Here is a 19401-nt window from a genome sequence, read left to right on the forward strand (position 1 = left end):
CCAGCAATTTCATCCCTGGGCATATATATCCAGAGGAAACTTTAATTCGAAAAGATACATGCACCTCAATGTTCACAGCAGCACCATTTACAATAGCTAAGACATAGAAACAACCTAAATGTCCACTGACAGATGACTGGATAAAGAAGTTGTGGTATATTTATACAATGGAATACTACTCAGCCATAAAAAAGAATAAAATAATGCCATTTGCGGCAACATGGATGGACCTGGAGACTGTCAGTCTAAGTGAAGTAAGCCAGAAAGAGAAAGAAAAATAACATATGATATCACTTATATGTGGAATCTAAACAGTAAGAAAGAAAGAAAGAAAGAAAGAAAGAAAGAAAGAAAGAAAGAAAGAAAGAAAGAAAGAAAGAAAGAAAGAAAGAAAGAAAGAAAGAAAGAAAGAAAAGACAAATGAATATATTTACAAAACAAAAACAGAGTCACAGACATAGAAAACAAACTTATGGTTACCAGGGGAGATAGGGGGTGGGAAGGGAAAAATTGAGAGTTCAAGATTTGCAGATACTAACTACTGTATATAAAATGGGTAAATAACAAGTTTATACTGCATAGCACAAGGAATCATATTTGATATCTTATAGTAACCCATAATGAAAAAGTATATGAAAATGAATGTACGTATGTATACATATATGACTGAGCTATTACACTGCACACCAGAAATTGACACAACATTGTAAACTGACTATACGTCAATTAAAAAAAGATAATATGTGTAAAGGGCCTGGTACAATTGCATAGGCTCAATCCATGGGAGGTAAAGTTATTAGCCTCTGCCATGCACTGTAGCTATGTCAGCAAAGCTCCTTTCTCCACATGGAAAACTCTCTGAAGACAGAGTTTCTTACTTATTTATCATGAGCTTCACAGCACAAGTTCTATGACTTACATACTCATGCTGCTCAATAAGTAGTTATTTTGAAAGGACAGAAATGCTGAAAAGAGCTACCATTACCTTTTTACTCACTCTCCATTAAACAGCTGCTAAAATTGTATTTTAAAAATTCACTTTTTGTGGATCATCCTTATTTACTTAATATCTTTGAAGCCATTTATACTCTTTCTTCAGGAAGAGTGTTGATTATATGTTCATAAATAGTGCAGACATGAAGAAAAGCATATTTCCATTTTAGTTTTTGTTGAAGGTATCTCTTCTGTTATATATCCTAATTCATAATACAGCTTAATTTATTAGCTCTTCCATGCAATTTCCTAAATATATATATATAGACAGGATTTACATATCCCTCCCATTTGTCTGGGAAATACTCCATCCAAACCCCATAGTTCTAGATGGTGTTGTCAGTCATAGAACCCATGCCCCCTCATCGAGGGAGAGACATGCAAACTGTATCCAACTGCACTAGTCGCATTGGAAAGATAATGGAAAACACAGAAGAAGAATCCACAGAAAGAAAAACATTTCAAAGGGATTACAATCAAAGAAAATGAATCCTATGAAATGAAGGGACTTTGCCAATACATTCACCAACTAAATAAATATTTGATAAGCACCTTTAACATGTAAGAATTGTACTAGGTATTGGGGATACACTGGTTAGTAAACAGATGTGGTCTCTGATTTTATATGTGGGACATACAAACCTAATGGGAGAACAGATACTAATCATATAACCTCATGAATAAATGATAAACAACAACTTATATAGAGCCCCAGAGGGAAGGAATAGTATAGAATGTTTTAAGAGTAAAATGGAGGAATCTGATCTTGTGTCTCCTGAATAAGTAAGAAATGAGATGACAGCTGAAAAATAGAAATGAGGCAGCAGGAGGAGCAAGGCTAGACTATTTCATAAAGAGGAAATGACTTGCAAAGGCCCCTCAGTGAGCTGTGAAGTATGACACGTCAAGTGTGTGGATGAAACAAGGCAAGGCTGGAACCCGCAGAGCTAGGACAAGTGTAATATCTGACAATTCTAGAAATGTATCAGATCACGTAGAGCCTTAGAGTCTGTAGTAAAGATTTTGGTATTCATCACAGGAGTTTCAAAAAAGATTTAATGAAACTTGCTTGTAAAACCATCTGGTCTTGGTATTGTCCCTACTTACCAACCTTTTATTTGAAAATTCTCAAAGGGATAGAAAGATTGGGACATTCTTAAAAAGAGTTCCGCATACACTTCACTGGCTTTAATGACTGTTAACGGTTTGTCATATTTGTGTTCCCTCTCTTTCACTTAGGCTCTTTCATTCTTTCTCACTCTCTCTCATTCACTCTCTGCTTAACTATTTGAAGGCATATTTCTGATATCACATTTCTTAGCTAAATATTTCAGAATAAATATCTTAAGAAAAATAGCATTCCTTTGCACGACCAAAATGCCATTATTATACCTCAAGAAGACAATAATAATAACATGTCACATAATATGAATCTCATATATAATTCTTTTTCAACTGTGTGCAAAATGATTTTGAAACTGATTTCTTTTTGATATAATCAAGGTTCATGCATTGCTGTTGGCTTTTATGACTCTTTAAGTCATCTTTATCTAAAATGATACGACTGACTTTCTGGGTTGTTTATGTCTTTGCTTCTCACAAAATTGAATTTTTTAAAGATAGTACCATAACATATTTCCTAAAATATCCCAAATTCTGAATTTGAATTTCTGATGGTTAAATTGAGGTTAAATATTTATGGCAAGATTACATAATGCTCCTATTGCATCATGTTGAGTTAATAACTTTCATAGGTATACAAAAATATTAAGCATTTGACGAAGTAAATACACAGCACATGGCATCTAATAAAAAATAACCAAGCATACAAGGAAGCAAGAAAACAAGATGGTCAATATGTTTAAGAAGGTAGAGGAAGAACTGAGCATGTTAGAAATATGGAAGATATTTTTTAAAGACTCATCTTTAACCTCTAGAGATAAAACTACAATTTCTGAGATGAAAAAAAAAATACAATGAATGGAATTAACCACATAGTAGATACTGCAGAAGACAGGTTAATGAAATTGAAGATATAGCAATAGAAACTATCCAATACGGAGCACAAAGAGAAAAAAAAAAAAATGAATAGGGCACCAGATAACTCTTGAAAACTTTCAAGCTACCTAATATACATGTAATAGGAGTCCCTGAAGGAGGGGTAGATCAAACAATATTTGAAGGAAATATGGTTGAACTTTCAAATTTGATGAAAAGTATAAATGTACAGAACCAAGACGTCTTGTACAGCAAGCACAAGAAACATGAAGGAAACTATATCAAGGTGCATCACAATGAAATTGCTTAAAAATGAAATGAGAAAATCTTAAGGGTAGTCAAAGAAAACAGACATCATTTACAGGGAGTAAAGATAAGAATACAGCAGGTTTCTTATCAGAAATAATGGCAGCCAAAAGACTGGGGAAATATCTTCAACATTCTAACACCAGAATTCTATACTCAGGGAAAATATCTTTGAAATGTAAAGATAAAATAAAGAATTTCTCAGACATATGAAAGCTAAAAGCTTCAGGACCAGCATATTTTATTATTACAAGATATGTTAAAGGATGTCCTTTAGTAGAAAGAACATGATCCAAGATGAAAACCTGAATTTATACAAAAGTACAATGAGCACCATAAATGGTAAAAATATAGATAAATCAAGAATAATTTTTAAATTAATTTTAATATCTGTAAAATAAAATTTACTGTTTAAAAAAATAAAAACAAGATATTGTAGGGCTTGGAGCACATGGAGAAGTAAAATGCATAACAACAGTGCAAAGTTTTAGGGGAAAATAGAAGTTAACTATTGCAATGTCTCCTGCTGTATGTAAAGTGATAGAACATTACTTGCAGGTAGACTGTGGTAAGCTGAAAGTCTACACTATAAATCCTAAAGGAACAACAAAGAATTTTAGCTAATAGGCCAAGATAAAATAGATGACAAAAACTGTTGATATAATTCAAAAGAAGGCAAACCTTCAATTTTACTTTCTAAATCTGTGAGGGTAACATTTTTTCTCCATCTAAGAATGAGAGATGGATTTTCAAAAACTGGGTATTACAGGAAGAAAAAAAAGCTAAAAACTGATCTTCATCCAAATGAATAATTGTTTGGCTCCTTTTGGATACCCATGTGTTAAGATGGCATGTGTCCCTCTGCAAGTTATATTAGAGGCACAGGTGCTAACCCCAAATTGGCAGGCTGCACACTCCTGAAGTGCAGGAAACCTATATTCTGTGACAGCAGGGTCCTGCTGCCACCATGTGCCTTTAAATCCCAGAGTGTAGATAGTTTCTTTTAGTGTGAGGGCTAAACAGAGAGGCCAAGTGTAGGAAAACATTAACTAACTCAGAAAATACAAGAGTTTGGTAGATAAAGATTTCTTCGTTGAGAGTAAGTGTTAGAAACAAAGTCAAGAACTCTGTAGTCAAAATCGGGTTTTTCATATAGAGAAAAAATAAAATTTGGTCTCTAGTTTATGCTAATTATAAATTAACATCCTAATTATGAAAGGCCAAACCATATAGCCAATGGAAGAAAATACAGAAGAATATCTTTATGACCCTAAGATGGAAATATTTCTTAAACAAATTACATGCAGCACAACTGAAAGGTAAAAGTCTAATTGATTCACTATATCAAAAATAAGGATTTATGTTCAAAGATAAAGTTAATGGATAGGTAATAAATTGAGGGAAAATAGTATCTAAGTTTAAATCTGACACCCACTGTGTATTTAGAGTAGAAAAAAAGAAAAGCTGTGAATCCAAAATTAAAAAGAAAGGGAAGACTATAGCTAATACATATGTGAAGATAAATGTAAATAAAAGGAACACTGAACGTGTCAAACTGACAAAAATTTTAAAATGCCATGTGTTGACAAGGAAGAGTGAAGACAGGTACCTTATGCTATCTGGAGGAGAGGCAGGTATATTAAGTGCATGCATGCACCTATGATTCAGAGGATTTTATAGCCCAGTTTGCCCAGGTTCTGGTTCACGCTGTTGTTCGGTATAACTGTTAATAATGCCCTCTCCCACTCTCAAAATTACTTTAGTGTGGATGAGAAGCTAAATGATTGCCCTACTGATGACCTAGCAATTCTACACCTGAGTTCCCCAGGGCACCTCACACAGGTCTACAAGAGAATGTGTATGAAATGTACAGTCACCGTGTTGTTTGAGGTAGCTGGAAACTGGAGGCAACCTGGATGTCCATCTCCAGGGGAATGATCAAATAACACTTAAAGATGCAAGCCATGAAATACTATCAAGCAATTAGAAACAATAAACTAAATATATATTGTGGAGGTAGAGTTGATTTATAACTGTGCTGAGAAACTCTATCTTTATTTCAGGGGCACCTGGGTGTCTGGTTTTCACTCTTGGCTGAGATAAGAGCAGGGGAATTTATGATGTGTTGGGGACCCACAGGGTCAGTTTCTCTACAGCAGTTGCAACTAGCCTACTGCGGTAAGCAGCCAGGCTTGCTGATGTGGCCGAAGCAACACGAGATGGCTTCCCTGGGACGTTTCCCTTTGAGTTTTCCTAATAATGGTTCCTTGCACATGGGATGTCTCCTGGACCTCTGATTCTCACTTGCACTCTCTTTATTTGGTTGTACTCGTCTGTCTGACATTTAACTACATGCTCTATGGAGTCTGGTGAGTCCTTCCAAATAGCCAAACTAGGGAAATCTTTACATAAATTTAGCTACCTGGATAGATGTTGTTTAATAAAACAAGAAACTGAACAAGATACCAGACTGCATCATAATACCCTCTATGTAAGTTAGTAAAAAATAGGCACACACTAAACTGTATATTTCACAAGGACATATATATAACCAGGGATATATGGTATATATTAAACATTAGAGCGAATGCCTACAGGAAGTGGGAGAAAACAGATGGCGATCAATGATTAGAATCTTAGCGACACTGGGGACTTTGATGTGCTGATGACAATGAGTAATACAGCTCTCAGTATCTGGGGCTTCAAGGCAGTCTATGGTTTACAGCTCAGTATCTTTTTCCACTGGGTATATGATCATACTTTTTAAGATTCTTATTCTGCACGTCAGCTCAGTCCAATTTCAATGGGACATGTATGTGCATATGTTAAGTCTAATTTACTAACAGCTGAGCATTAGAGCAGGCAGTCCCAAATGGGTATGTGATTAAATTAACCTGGCATTCTGAAAAATATTATTCAACTTTAAAATCAGCTAAGGTCAAGCTTTGATAAGTTTAGTGATGAACTCTGGGAAATTTAGATAAGTATTTTCAATTCACAAGGATGACTGGGGGCAAACTTGAAGACTGAAATGTGGTACAGTTTTGGGTTTTAGTTCTTTACCCAAAGAAATAAACTTCTTGGTCAAAGGGTTAAGTCAGTCTACAGCTTAAAAAAAAAATACATGACACTTATGAAATATACCTGATGGTCTTTCCTGGAAATTTAGGATATTTTGACAGAATTCTTTGGGGAATTATCTCAAAATCATTTTGAATGTTAGAAGGAAATGGAAAGATGTGATCCTCTATACAGCTTGATTTTTGGTGTGATTAAACACTTTAGTCTCTCTTTTAAAAAACAGACTCCTTTAAAAAAAATGTTCAAGATTCCTACACACTTTTTGGTAAAAACAGTCCCATTTTTGTAGCTAGGATTAAGAAGCCCCAAGTCTCTATTAAATATCTCTTAAGTTGACAAGTACATCCTGAAAGGTTAAAGCTTAGTTTGGGGAGTTATCATATAATGACATTCAAGAAGAAATGTTTTCTCAAATTACTATTCATCTCTGCTATGTGTAGCACATGTTAGACACTCAAGAAATAGTCGCTGAAAGATTGCAAGTATGAAAGTAGAGATGTTTAAGATTATAAGAGAAAAATTAATATGACTAATAGCTTACTTAAAATATTTGAAGAGCCATCAAGCTAAAAGAGGTTAAATTTGTTTTTTGAGGATCTGGTAGTCAGAGCTCAGATTGATGATGGTGATTCCGGAGAAGAAAGATTTAGTTCTGAATAAAGAGCTCTAATATATTTAGAGCTACTTGAGGATAGAATGGCAACCTGGGGAGAGAGTGTGCTGCCTGCTACAGAAGGGCTTCCAGTGGAAGTCCTGTATCCACTCAGCAGAGATGCAATAGAGGGCTGGAACATTGGATGACAGATAGGATGAGGTGACTTGAGATTGATGGTATTAGTCTACCCTATGTTCAGAGATAAATTGTAAGTGAATGCATACAGAGAACAGAAGAGAATAAACCAATTGTCATCCGTTCCTTTTATGTTACCTGTTATCCATAAATATTATCCTTTGATTTGCAATTGCACAATTTTGGCCTATGATGGTTAATTAATAGCCAAGACAATCTATTTATTTATGAAAAAAAAAGAAAACCCTTGTGTAGACTTATGCATTCTGAAATATTAACAATACATGGGACTCACTTATTAACTTATTTAACAATTTTTTGAGGGGCCCATTCTATTTAAGACACCAGTGATACAGTGTTGATAAGGAAAGACAATGTTTCTACTTTCGGGGAGCTGAGTTCTGGCCAGAGAAGACAGACATCAAACAATAAATAAGTAGAAAAATTTCAAAACTCACTGGTAAGTGAGGGTAATAGACTACAAGTAGACAAAAATAGAAGCAGAGAAACCAGTTAAAAGGCTATTGCAATATTACAGTTTAAAAAGTTTGGAAAAAACTGATTTCCAGCACACTGGCAGACCAGATAATCAGGAGGAAAAAAACCCTCTTGTTAACGCAACCAAAATATAAAGTATCTATAAACAAGTAAATAAATAGGTAACTAAAATATGTAAAAAACCCATTTGGAGAGAATTATAAAACTTTTTAAAAAGCCCTTAAAAAGGTTCTAAAGAACTGAAGAAGTATATGATATTTTTGATGGAAAGGCTGAGTATGTTAAAGATGAACTCTTCCCAAAACTGGCTTATAAATTTAATGCAGTTAAAAAAAAAACTGAAAGAATCTTTACAGAAAATTGAAAACTATTTAAAATGTATATAGAAGAATACAGGGACAATAATAGCCAAGATTCTCTAGAAGCAGATTTAGGTGAAGCTTGCTATACAAAACGTCAAGAAATTTTATTATAAAGCTATAGTTATATGATTAAGATAACACAGTACCTGGTATAGGAAATAGACAATGGAAGAAAATGGTCTAAAAGTAAATCCTCTCACAAAAAATAAATACATAAAAATAAAAATAGACTCTTACATGTAGGAGACTTGATTTGTTACACTACCAGTCACTAGAAATGAGTAAACACTTCAGGAATTGTGCTGGAATGTATATATTTGTTCAAAATGAATAATGAAATTAAATCCCTACAGATGCCATTCACAAAACTTGCTTTACAAAATGTTAAATATTTAAATGTAAAAGGCAAAACTTTAAAAGTTTTAAAGGACAATATAGGAGCATACCCTTGTGATTCATTGCTTGGAAAGATGCTCTTAAAAAAGACTCAAAAGGTCCAAACTCAAAATGAAAATATTCATAAATTCAACTTAATTAAAACATGTTTTTATCTCAGAAGATGCAAAAAAAAACTAGTAAAAGAACAAGATCTGAACTGAAATAAAGTATTTACAACATTATATCAAAGAGAAGATTATAATGTGGAAAATATAAAACTTCTACAAATAATTATAAGACAATCAATAAAAAGATGCTTAAATGCCCAAATATGCATTTCAGAGAAGAGGCAACATGAAGGGACATGAATATAGGAAAAGATGATTGACCACATTAGTAACCAGAAAAAAAGTAAATTTTATATCACAAGAAGATGCGTCTTCCTTATATTCTTCAGATGGGCAAAAATTTAAAAATTAGATAGTAATTAGTATTGGTGAGGTAGTGAAGCAACAGTTACTCTCCTCTACTGTAGTGGGAATGTAAGTCAGCACAAACATGTAATAGTTTGGCAGAATACATTGCATTTGAATGTGTGAAAACCTCAGGACTTCGTTCTTACACTCTGCATACTTCGGGGAAACTCTAACACATTCACCATAGACTTATTCCAAGAATGTCTGTAGCAGCACTGTTTTTAATTCAAGATGAGAACAATAAAACATCAAGAAAAATTTGGAAGCCATCTAAATCTTCAAACAAATTATAATCAATATGTACAGTGTGAGATGGTAAAACGGTGCACAGCAGTAAAAGTGAATGAAGTACAAATTCACACTCTATCACACACAAATCTCACAAACAAGATACCGAGGAAGGATGCAGATTGCAGAAGAATATATACTGTACAACTCCACTTACGAAACGCTCAAAACCATCAAAACTAAACAATGTATTAAAATACATATAGAGAAGAAAACTTTTTAAAAAAGCAAGACATGATGAACATACGATTTAGGATACGGGTTACGTTTGGGAGAAGTGGAGGTCAATTTGCTTAGCAATGTATTCAAGGTACTCAAGTGATATTTTTCGGTTTCTGAAGCTGGATGTTAATTGAAAAATAATTTTTAAGCTTTACATATACATTTTATGCATTTCTCCTGTAAAATAGTCCATAGACATTGAAACAAACAAAAATAAATGACTGTAGTTTAAAATGTTAGCAATGGCAATGGACAGGATGGACAGATTTGATGTATGGTGCTGTTGCAGATAAGATTTTATGAATGGGTTGCATGTGCAAAATGAGTTCAGAAGTGATAGAAAATGAATCCCAAGTTTTTGACTTGAAAAAACAGAGGATAGGTTGCCATTGATTATTCAAATGAGGAATGTGTTTACCCGAAATAAGATTTGTGATCTGCAGATGTCATTTTTTAGGTGTGTAATAGGCATCTCCAAGATGTTAAGTTGGCAGTTGGGTATATGAATTTTGAGATAAGGAGATATATCAGGGTCGGTGATGCAAATTTAGGAGTCAAGGGCAGATGGAGGGTGTTCATATGAAACCATGGGGCTAGTTGTAATCACTTCAGTAAAGTGAGACTGAAAGGGAAGAGGGTGTATTGTCAAGGTTCTCCAACTATTCAAGGATGATGTATGACATATGTTCATTTTAATGGTCCTTGGGATATTTTAATACCTTATTTTGGTCAATCATAATTTTCTTGATATGTGATTTATTTGAAATAACTTAAATTATGTTTTTGGAATAGGCAGACTATACATACGTTAAATAAACAGGCAAATCGGTTTTTTGTTTGTTGTTTTTTGCCTCACTTCAGTCCTTCATTCTGTCACTAAATTGCCTCAGGCATGGAAAAACGTACCTTAGAATTTTATTTTACTGATCTTTTCACTGCTTTTATGTAAGGTCTACTAAAACGAGTCCCAGATTCTAGATAGATATTAAAGAAGTTATCCATAACTACACTTATATATTCTCTTACAAATAACCATTTTTCAAAACTTATTGTCATTCTTTCTGGCTTTTGTTTTAGAAGAACAATGAAACTTTATTTGTGAGAACTACTGAGAAATAAATCTGAGCAACCAGCATAAATATAATGTCAGATATTTGTTCAACGAATTTTTCATTCATCATGGTTTGTTTAAATACAATTCTGAAAACAATTCAAAGACCTAAATACAGGCAGATTGTGTTTCTTCTGGTATTTATGGCTTTGCTTTATTCTACTTCCTAAAATACAGCAATGACATTGAAAGATACATGGTTGTAACGATGAGGGCTTTCCTTTCGGTGAGTATTGTTATTGTTTCTCCATTTTTTTAAAAGCTGGATTTATTTTTGTTTTCCCACAATAGCCTTTCATTTTCTAAGAGTTCATCAACTTTAGCAACTTGCTTTTCCTAAAATATTCAAATTCATCACAGTCGTTCTCTCTATGCCAACAAACAGTAACTTCTTATTGCAGAACAGTTCTTAGTTCTTTCACATAGTTACAGACTAAAATTCCAATTCTGGTTTTCTTCCTTTTTCTGACTAAGGTCATATGTTTATAGTAGAAATAGACTGTAGGATGATAGGATTTGTCCTTCTAAATGTCCTCCACAACATTTGTCTGTATATTAGAAGGCAAATTGATGGTGCCAATATCTGGAAAATTAATAAAACTAATATTCTATTTAAAATGTGGATTGATCTCATGCATTTAATTTCTCTTCTTCCAATAACCTCACCAAAATGACTGCAAAGGAGTAAAACATTTTTAAACCCTCAAAGAGAATGGGAAACAGAGAAATAGCAGCAGCTGAGATTCAGGCAGAACAACTTCAGGGGGAGTCAGAAGGGAAATGGAAGAGTATTTCCTTCATGAAGGAAGCCTCCAGCTAAATGTCTGGACAGAGGGAGAACAAGACGCCAGTCAATACACGCACAGCATCCTAGAAAGCCCAGCGACTGGAGACAGCAGGTACTGTGGAAACTAGAAATTACTGAAAATGGAGGGTTGCTTAAAAGGATGCATACGGGATCTGTCCTCCTTCTCTACCTTCAAAAACAAGGAAAACAAATCACATGTATATTTTCAAGAAAAACTAACTCACAGTGACCCTGACTATGGGGACACTAAGAGCAGTGAAGCAATGAGGTGAGGACCAGAGCTCAATACAAGGATGCCAAGAGAGTCTGAAAACATAATGGTGGGACCGTGTGGTCCCAGACCTCCAGCCACAGGGATATGCTTCCTGGGAAGGAGGCTGAGGAGTCTTCTTTTCAGAAACTGAATGGCTCAGAGTGGGGAGCAGGAATCTCAATATCGATGTCTCCCAGTGGAAAACCCAACTCACTGATTAATCACTGTAAATGAAGCACGTCAAGCAAATTCTATCTATACACTAAGAGCTTCAATGACCTTTTTTGGTCTAACCTTCAAATATAAATGAATAACTAAGGATCAAAGGACACTTGATTAGTCTCATATGAAAGAAAGAGATCAAAGCAAGCACACTAGAAAAACAATGATGAGAGGAGAAGGACAGTGACTATCTCAGTTATAAAAGGACACGTTACACCTATGGAACAAGAGCAGAATGCCATGAAGACAGAGCAGCCAAAGAGCAAGGAAAAGCCCTTGGAAATATTAACCAAATTAAAATTCCAACAGAAAGTTTGGAAAACAAAGGCGAGGGAATCTCCCAGAATAAAGAATGAAAATGAAAGGCAAAACAGCTGGAGTAGAAAAAACAAAATAATCAGAGTTAACTCTGAAGGTCCAACATCTAATTCAATAGCATTTCAGAACATAACAGAAAGGAAGTGATTTAAAAATTATTTTTAAAAAACAGCAAGTACAACACCAACACCAACAGCAAGAAACTAAGACCATGATTGGAAGTGCTCATTGAATACCTAAGACAATTATTTTATAAATGCACACCATTTTGCATTGTCCTGAAATTTCAGTGCTCCAGATACAAGGAGAAAAGACTCATGATTCCAAGAGGGTGTGGGAATAGGTCACATAAAAGGGAACAGGAAAAAGGTCCAGCTTCTGAATTCTCAGCAGGAAACCCTAGATATCAAGCACACTAAAGTCTGAGGGGGAAGTGATTGTCAACAGGGAATTCTACAATCAACTGAATAGGTGAGTATGAGGAAAAAGAAAAGGTAGAGTGTTCCAGGAAGAAATTTTGCAAGGGGGGAAAAAAAGAAGCTGATAGATTATGTGATAATTTTTAAGTTTCATATTTAAAATTTATAATTTTATCAGTTTAAAAATTATATTAAAGGGTTTTGAAAGGTTTGATAAACTGGAAAAGTTAGGTTTAATTACATAAAAACCATGCATGTAAATAAAAAAGAAATTATCAACTCCAGGAGTAATAAGAATCGTACAAGAAAGGATAGTAGATAATTAGATCAGGAATGAGAACATAATCATAAAAATATAAAAACTGACTTACAGATTAAAGGTTGTAATATGAGCAGTTTGAGCAGTTGGGTAAAAGGGACTTCGCGCGCGTGTGTGGGCGGATTGTATCATGATCTCATTTACCATAACACAAAGTCAAAAATAAACATAAACTTTAATTAATTCATAGCAACGTACGAAAATTACATCAGACCTATGTCTGGTATTATGTATTTGTCAGTATTGTGTCTCTGGGGTGACAACCTGGGGGAAGACGAAGCCTGAGGAGGGACAGCAGGGTTATTTTTTAATTAGACTTTTTGTACAGTTTAATGGTTTTGAATTATGTGAGCCTATTGCTTGGATCAAAATTTTACAAATTACTAAAAGAAAGAATGAAGAGAGCTTTCATGAGCTAATAATCAGGGTTCCCTTATTGCTGTCTCTCTGTTTCCTTGAATATAAACCGGCCAAAAATGTCCCAGTTTGCGAAGCAGCATCCGCGATATTTGCTCCTGAGCACTTCACGTGGCAGATCTGAAAACTAAATAGCTACCATTAGAAGTACTTCCACTGCTCCGGAGGAAGTAATAATAACACTAACACTAAACAATGTTGTAACATGCCCATTCTAAACTGCGATTTTATTGGGAATTAAATATTTATGTTTCTATATATCAAACGATATACTACATTGTCAGTAACGTCATTTTTTTATTCTTAGGAAGACAATGACAAATACACGTCCATCTCAGCAGCTCCCTCTTTGAATGAAAAAAACTGGGTCCCTTTGCCAGTTCTAGCTAATACAGTGAAATGCTAAATCCATCCTTCTAGTGGGCCTAACTAAAAAACAAATTTTAGGCTAACTCAAAAAATGATGTCCATATTTACCTCCTTGGATGAAGAAAGACTGGCATTTATACTCACAGATGAGGATACATTAATTCAGCAGCTACTTGAAAGCCCTCAGGCAATTTCCAAATGACTAGTAAAATTGTTTACTACATGAACCTGCCATCCTTGCCATTTTATAAAGGTATTTCAATAATCCGTATCAACTTTTCCTCCTTTGGACCCTCCCCCCGAAAATGAGTTTTCTTATGTTTCCTGAAATTTCAACATCAACTAAAAAAATACCATTTGGTGTAGAAAATGCAAGCATTCTTTATTTAGTCTCTGCACCTAATGAGAGGTAGTGAAAAATCTGGGCTATTTCTGAATCCCATGGAATTATTATCCATCTAGAAACTGACTGCCCTGAGTCACAGCTCAGTTCAGACCACTCACCCAGTCATTTCATTATTTATAGTAAATAATAGGCCAGTGACACAGTGTGAATAGCATAGCTTGTAAAAGTATCCTTTTTTGGTATGTTTTAAGAAATAGATGAACAAAGGCCGTTCTAACAACAGGCTATTTGGGGCTATAAATATTTGTTAACACCTACTGCAAAACACGTAAAAGGAGAAAAGAAATGTCATTCCCTTAGTTAACTCAATGTGCATATTAAACTTTAGAATCCTATGGGACTTAAAATCAGGATCTTTTATCTGTAGTTCAAACTAGTGTTAAATCAGTCAGTGGACTTAAGTTAAAATGAAATTCAGGGAAGCAGTTAACTGATATTAATATTCAACTGATGAAGCTGCAGGCTGAATAAGATTGGCAGTTTGAAAAGTCTAAAGGTTTAAAATGTGTTTTAATTTCCATTAGATTCACTTACACGTTCATGTTACAAGAATATCCTAGTCTGGAAAATATTTGATCCATTAATTCTCCTTTCAAAATATAATGAAATGAATGAATTACTAAAAGTTAAGAAGTGAAAATTATATGTGACTTGAGTTTTTACATTTGCCAAACCAGCTTCTGCAAGAAAGAAAACTAGTAAACTTTTTTTTGGTCAGAAAAGTGAATTGATTCCTGGAGCAGAGGAATTCTATCATTTTCCTCCAGAAACTAAATATGAAATGGTAAAAAATGAAAATTTGGGAATTTCAAGGTCTCTCAAGCTTTCTTGGCATCAAATCCCAGTCAATAACTTTGTGTATTATATCTCTGGTGTATCCAAAAAGAATATGAAACCTCCTTTGTGCCCCCACTGTTTAAAATTTTCACCACCATTAGTTTCAAACGAGGCTCTCAAAACAACCAACTTTTTGTCGTGCTTCTGATTTATGTGACATCGTAGCTTTCTGATAGTAGCTGAGCCTTCTTTATAAGGTAGAAAAAATATATATATACATATGAAGTGTCTAAAAACTAAAACCTATTTACATTATATATAAAATATATATAATCAGTGCACTAAAACTAAAATCTAATTAATCTGTTGGCTCTTTACTGTAGTTATAATAATTGATTTTATTACAAGAGGCATATTTTTAGTGGTGAAAATAATTCTTCTAAAAAATATGGTTATGTCAGTGACTACGTTATTTTTAAATGACCTTGGTTTTGACCTCCAATGTTCGAAAGAACAAAGAGACTCTTTCCAAGATGTTCTTTAGGAAATATTCATGATGTACTAGGTAAGAGCAATTATACGATGCTATTCTTTTTACAAAGAAGGAAAGTGACATGCCAGAAGGCTAATTTTAGTTTCTTCCCAGAATCTTATAATTAAATGAAAATCTGACTTCTAACTAGATATTAATAAACTAGGCTTCTTTAGGAAATTCATGTTCCCAACTTACTCTTTCTTCCATGATGCCATTTGCCTTCCTAAGAAATGTCTCTGATTTTAAATGCTGTGTTTCATATTTTAACAAGCCAAAGGAAACAGATACCATTGCGTTTTATGTAAACTGTCGTGCTAATGGGCCACGTGCAGCTGCCAGGCAGGCTACAATCTCAGGGCTGGGGACAGTGTGAATATTGTGTGGTGCAGTATAAATTGTACGTGAAAACCAACTAGTGCAAATATTCACTGAGATAATAGAATAATAAGTTTTCGGAGCTGTAACCATCTGGGCTCGTAACCATCTGGGCTAATGGGTTTGCCAAGTTTTCACCAGTAACAATTCTTTCATTATTTTAATTGCAGACCCTAGATTTTGAAGGATTTAAAACAAGTAGAGAAGCTGCAATTTATACTGTTATTCTCTAATACTGAAAATCACGTGGGGTTTTAATTTATGAAAAACTCTGTGTCACTAGATTTGAAGGACTCAGGCTGGGAATTAATGAATTAGTCCCATTCCCTCACTCCATAGGTGACAAAAGTCATGCCAGTATCATATGAGGGCTGTTCCAGGTTGCACAGCTGAAGAGGTTGCACTGGAGACAGAACCAATAGAAAAGGGAAATTGGTTTGAGAAAGCACAATCTGACCTCTCCTTGGCACTTTTTCCTCAGCATCCCACCTGTTTGTGGTCACCCTTGTCCTTTCCAACCCCAGTTCTTCCAGGCTCCCTGTGCTGGGCAAAGGTTTTAATGAATTGCCAGATATTGAAGATGCTCAACCCAGTGCTCTCACTCTATCTCACTCTTGATATTCAGACCTATGTTTCCTGTTCTCTATTCAATACCACACACTCATAGACCTTTAGGTCTTCACTTGACCTACATGTTTATCAATAACACCATCCTTCCTCTTTTCAAGGCCTCTTCAAGGAGCAACTCAAATCTCATCTTCTGTGAAACATCTCTTGAGTTCCATCCCCAGTCACGTCCAGGTAGAAATTATGTGCTGTTTCCTGTGCTTATGTTACAAGTCATAGCAGGTGGCCTCTTTTCTGATTGGCTGTTCATGAGCTGTCTGTCCAACTAGACTGAAAGAATCCCAAGGCTCAGAAAATTATCTGATTTCTCTTCATAATTCCATTGGCTGCACAGGTCTGGCCTCCATGTGCCTGTCACACAAGGCTTTGTATGTGGTGTGTAATGATGACCTGCTCCAAATACTAAAAGCATCCATTACCCAATTTTATTCAGAGTCTACTATTCAAAGTAAGCATAAACTTTAGCTACATTTGTGCATTTCTTACAGCTAAATATTTTAATTAAAATATAGTACAAAATGGTAGCTTCAGAAAATCTTGTCTTTTGCTAGTAAATTAACTAGCAAACATCATTATTCTGATGGAAAAATACAGTCCTTTTATGAAAAATTGTAGCAGACAAAGATACTATAAAAATAACATTGTTAATACGACACTGTTGTATATGTCAAACTTATAGCAAGTTGAAAATATAAAGCACTATGGATGACTGATTTTCAACATGATCTTTCTCATTATTGTTTCAAAGCCCGCATCCTATTGGGCACAAGGAGAGAAAAATTCAACAGAGATGTATCTGTAAAACAATCTACTAGATGCTGCAGAGAATACAGGAGTAGGACACAACTTCCTACACTGCCAAGTGAGTTTAATGAACATCTTACATGTTTGCAACAAGTTGTTAATATACTCTGGTTGCTTAGAAATGAGATATTGGCATAGATAGAGAGGAAGTACAGTGTAACAGTTCTAAGTCTGGGATTTGCTGTCCGTTGGGTCTGAATCTTTACTCTGCCAATTGCAGCTATGTGACCTTGGGCAAGTTAATTAACCTCTTTAAACTCCAATTTTCTCATTAAAAAATAGAGCTAATAATAGAACCTATTTTATAAAAGTCATTACAATGGTTACATAGAATAATACATAGACACTACTTGGTACCACTCTCAGGAAATAGTAATCATAAATGAAATTAACTGACACTGCTGTCATTGTGGAGTGGTTGTTACTGGAATTAAGGTCATAGAAATTTAAGAATAGAAGGGATCTTACTGATAATTTGAAAACAAATCCCTTATTTTACAGTTGAGGAAACTGAAATTTAGAACAACTGTGAGTCTTGCTCAAGTTTGTTTATGTAGTCATGGTTAAACTTGCATAGCTTCCACGTGTCCAGAATTGCAGCTCAGTGTTCTTTATATTCTTCACTGAAATGACGATTAAAATTATTTTCGACATAGTTGATTTGCCATACACAAAACCATTTTTTACTTCTAGAATTATTTTCTTTGTGATGGCTTACTTGGGTGAAGAAAAGTGGCAGAAAACTAACGACCATGATATTTGGGCAAATGTATGAAAATTGTTTGAAGTTCTTTAGTTCACATTATGTTTTTCATTGTCATTCTCCCTGTAATACCCACCTCCAAGAACATGTTATCTCTTGCCAAACAAGTAGAAAAACTCATCTGTGTCTGTAGTCATTTGCACTCAGAGATAGGTCCACATACATGTTTACTTAAGGATGCTGTTCTAGCCCCAACCCCTCCAGAACAGTCCCTAACCTGTAGTCAGTTTCAGCTGTAGGCACATCAGTGGCCAGAATTTGACCACTGGCTCTGATTCTGGAAAACTTTCAAATTTCTTATTTTAACTGATTGGTAAAATGCAAGATTAAATTTCAAAGAATTTTTTGCTATTAGCTACTTTAGTCAACCAACATTGTTTTAATATCTTTTTTGGTCAATTAATTTTAGAAAGTGCTCATATTTATTTTTGTCTGGGCAGTAATATTAAATATATGCACTGAATTTAAGTGTGCAGATGAGTGAAAATACTTTAATTATATGCACTTCAATTTTTCTATTCAGATTACAGTATTCTTAGCAAAGCAATGTATAATTCAGGTCCCAAGAGAAAAATGGTTGAAGAATATCTAGGATATGTTACAAATATTCTGGTTTAAATCAAATTGCATGTATATTTCTGCACCTAGCTTTTTACTCATTTATAAAAATGATTTCTCTGTAATTATAATTTTAATGCCTGCATAATGTTATAGAATATGGATTGCCATATTTCTTGTTTTTGTAGGATATTTAGGTTGCTTACAATATTTTACTGCTATAACTAATGTTTTAATAAGTATATTTAAATAAAAGTCTTTTTTATATTTCAATTTTTAAATAACATCATAAAAATATAATTACTAGGACAAAGAATATAAACATTTAAAGCTTATTATTTTTGTCAACTTGGATAGTGCTCCTCATTTAACAGCTGATCAAAAAAGTAAAATGCTGTTTCTCACTGTGCTTTTTACTTGCATATCTTTCATTATTAATAATGAAATATTATTTAAATATTATTTAAATATTCTGTATTTCATTAGTCATTGTTTGTAAATTAATGAATACTTTATAATTCATTCATGAACTATGCCCACTGAGATTTTTTATTTTTCTTTAACTTATTTTTCTATTATTTTGTTTTTTAAAACGTGCTTTAATAATTTGTTCTGTTTAGCTATTTACTCATCTTATTCCAAATTACCTTACCAAAAGTTGTTTGTTGATGTGAATTTTAGGATTCATTTTTAAATTTCCTAAAGAGATTTCCTATTGGGATTTTGGTTGAAATTAAGTTAAATATATAAACAAATCTGGAAGTAATTTTTTTTTCAATCTGCCCATTCAATAATTTGTTTACTCATCCCATTAACCCAAGCAAAATATTGTAGGTCTCAGTCATTTCTTGTTAAGGGGATTCTTAGTAATATTTCACATTTGTTCCTGTAAATAAAGTCATTTTTTCCACTATAATTTCAAATTGGA

General features: G+C 34.0%; 1 long non-coding RNA gene across 2 annotated transcripts in view; it reads left to right on the top strand.

Annotated features, from left to right (window-relative positions):
• Positions 1 to 19401, top strand: part of LOC106729935 — a 303006-nt gene that overhangs the window by 276504 nt on the left and 7101 nt on the right. For both annotated transcript variants that reach the window (XR_004321765.1, XR_004321764.1), the window contains 2 exons: positions 16450 to 16522; positions 17097 to 17210. This is a non-coding gene — a long non-coding RNA (uncharacterized LOC106729935). The remainder of the gene's footprint in view (positions 1 to 16449; positions 16523 to 17096; positions 17211 to 19401) is intronic.

Source organism: Camelus ferus, chromosome 8 (assembly GCF_009834535.1).
Source record: "Camelus ferus isolate YT-003-E chromosome 8, BCGSAC_Cfer_1.0, whole genome shotgun sequence".
Taxonomy (NCBI): domain Eukaryota; kingdom Metazoa; phylum Chordata; class Mammalia; order Artiodactyla; family Camelidae; genus Camelus; species Camelus ferus.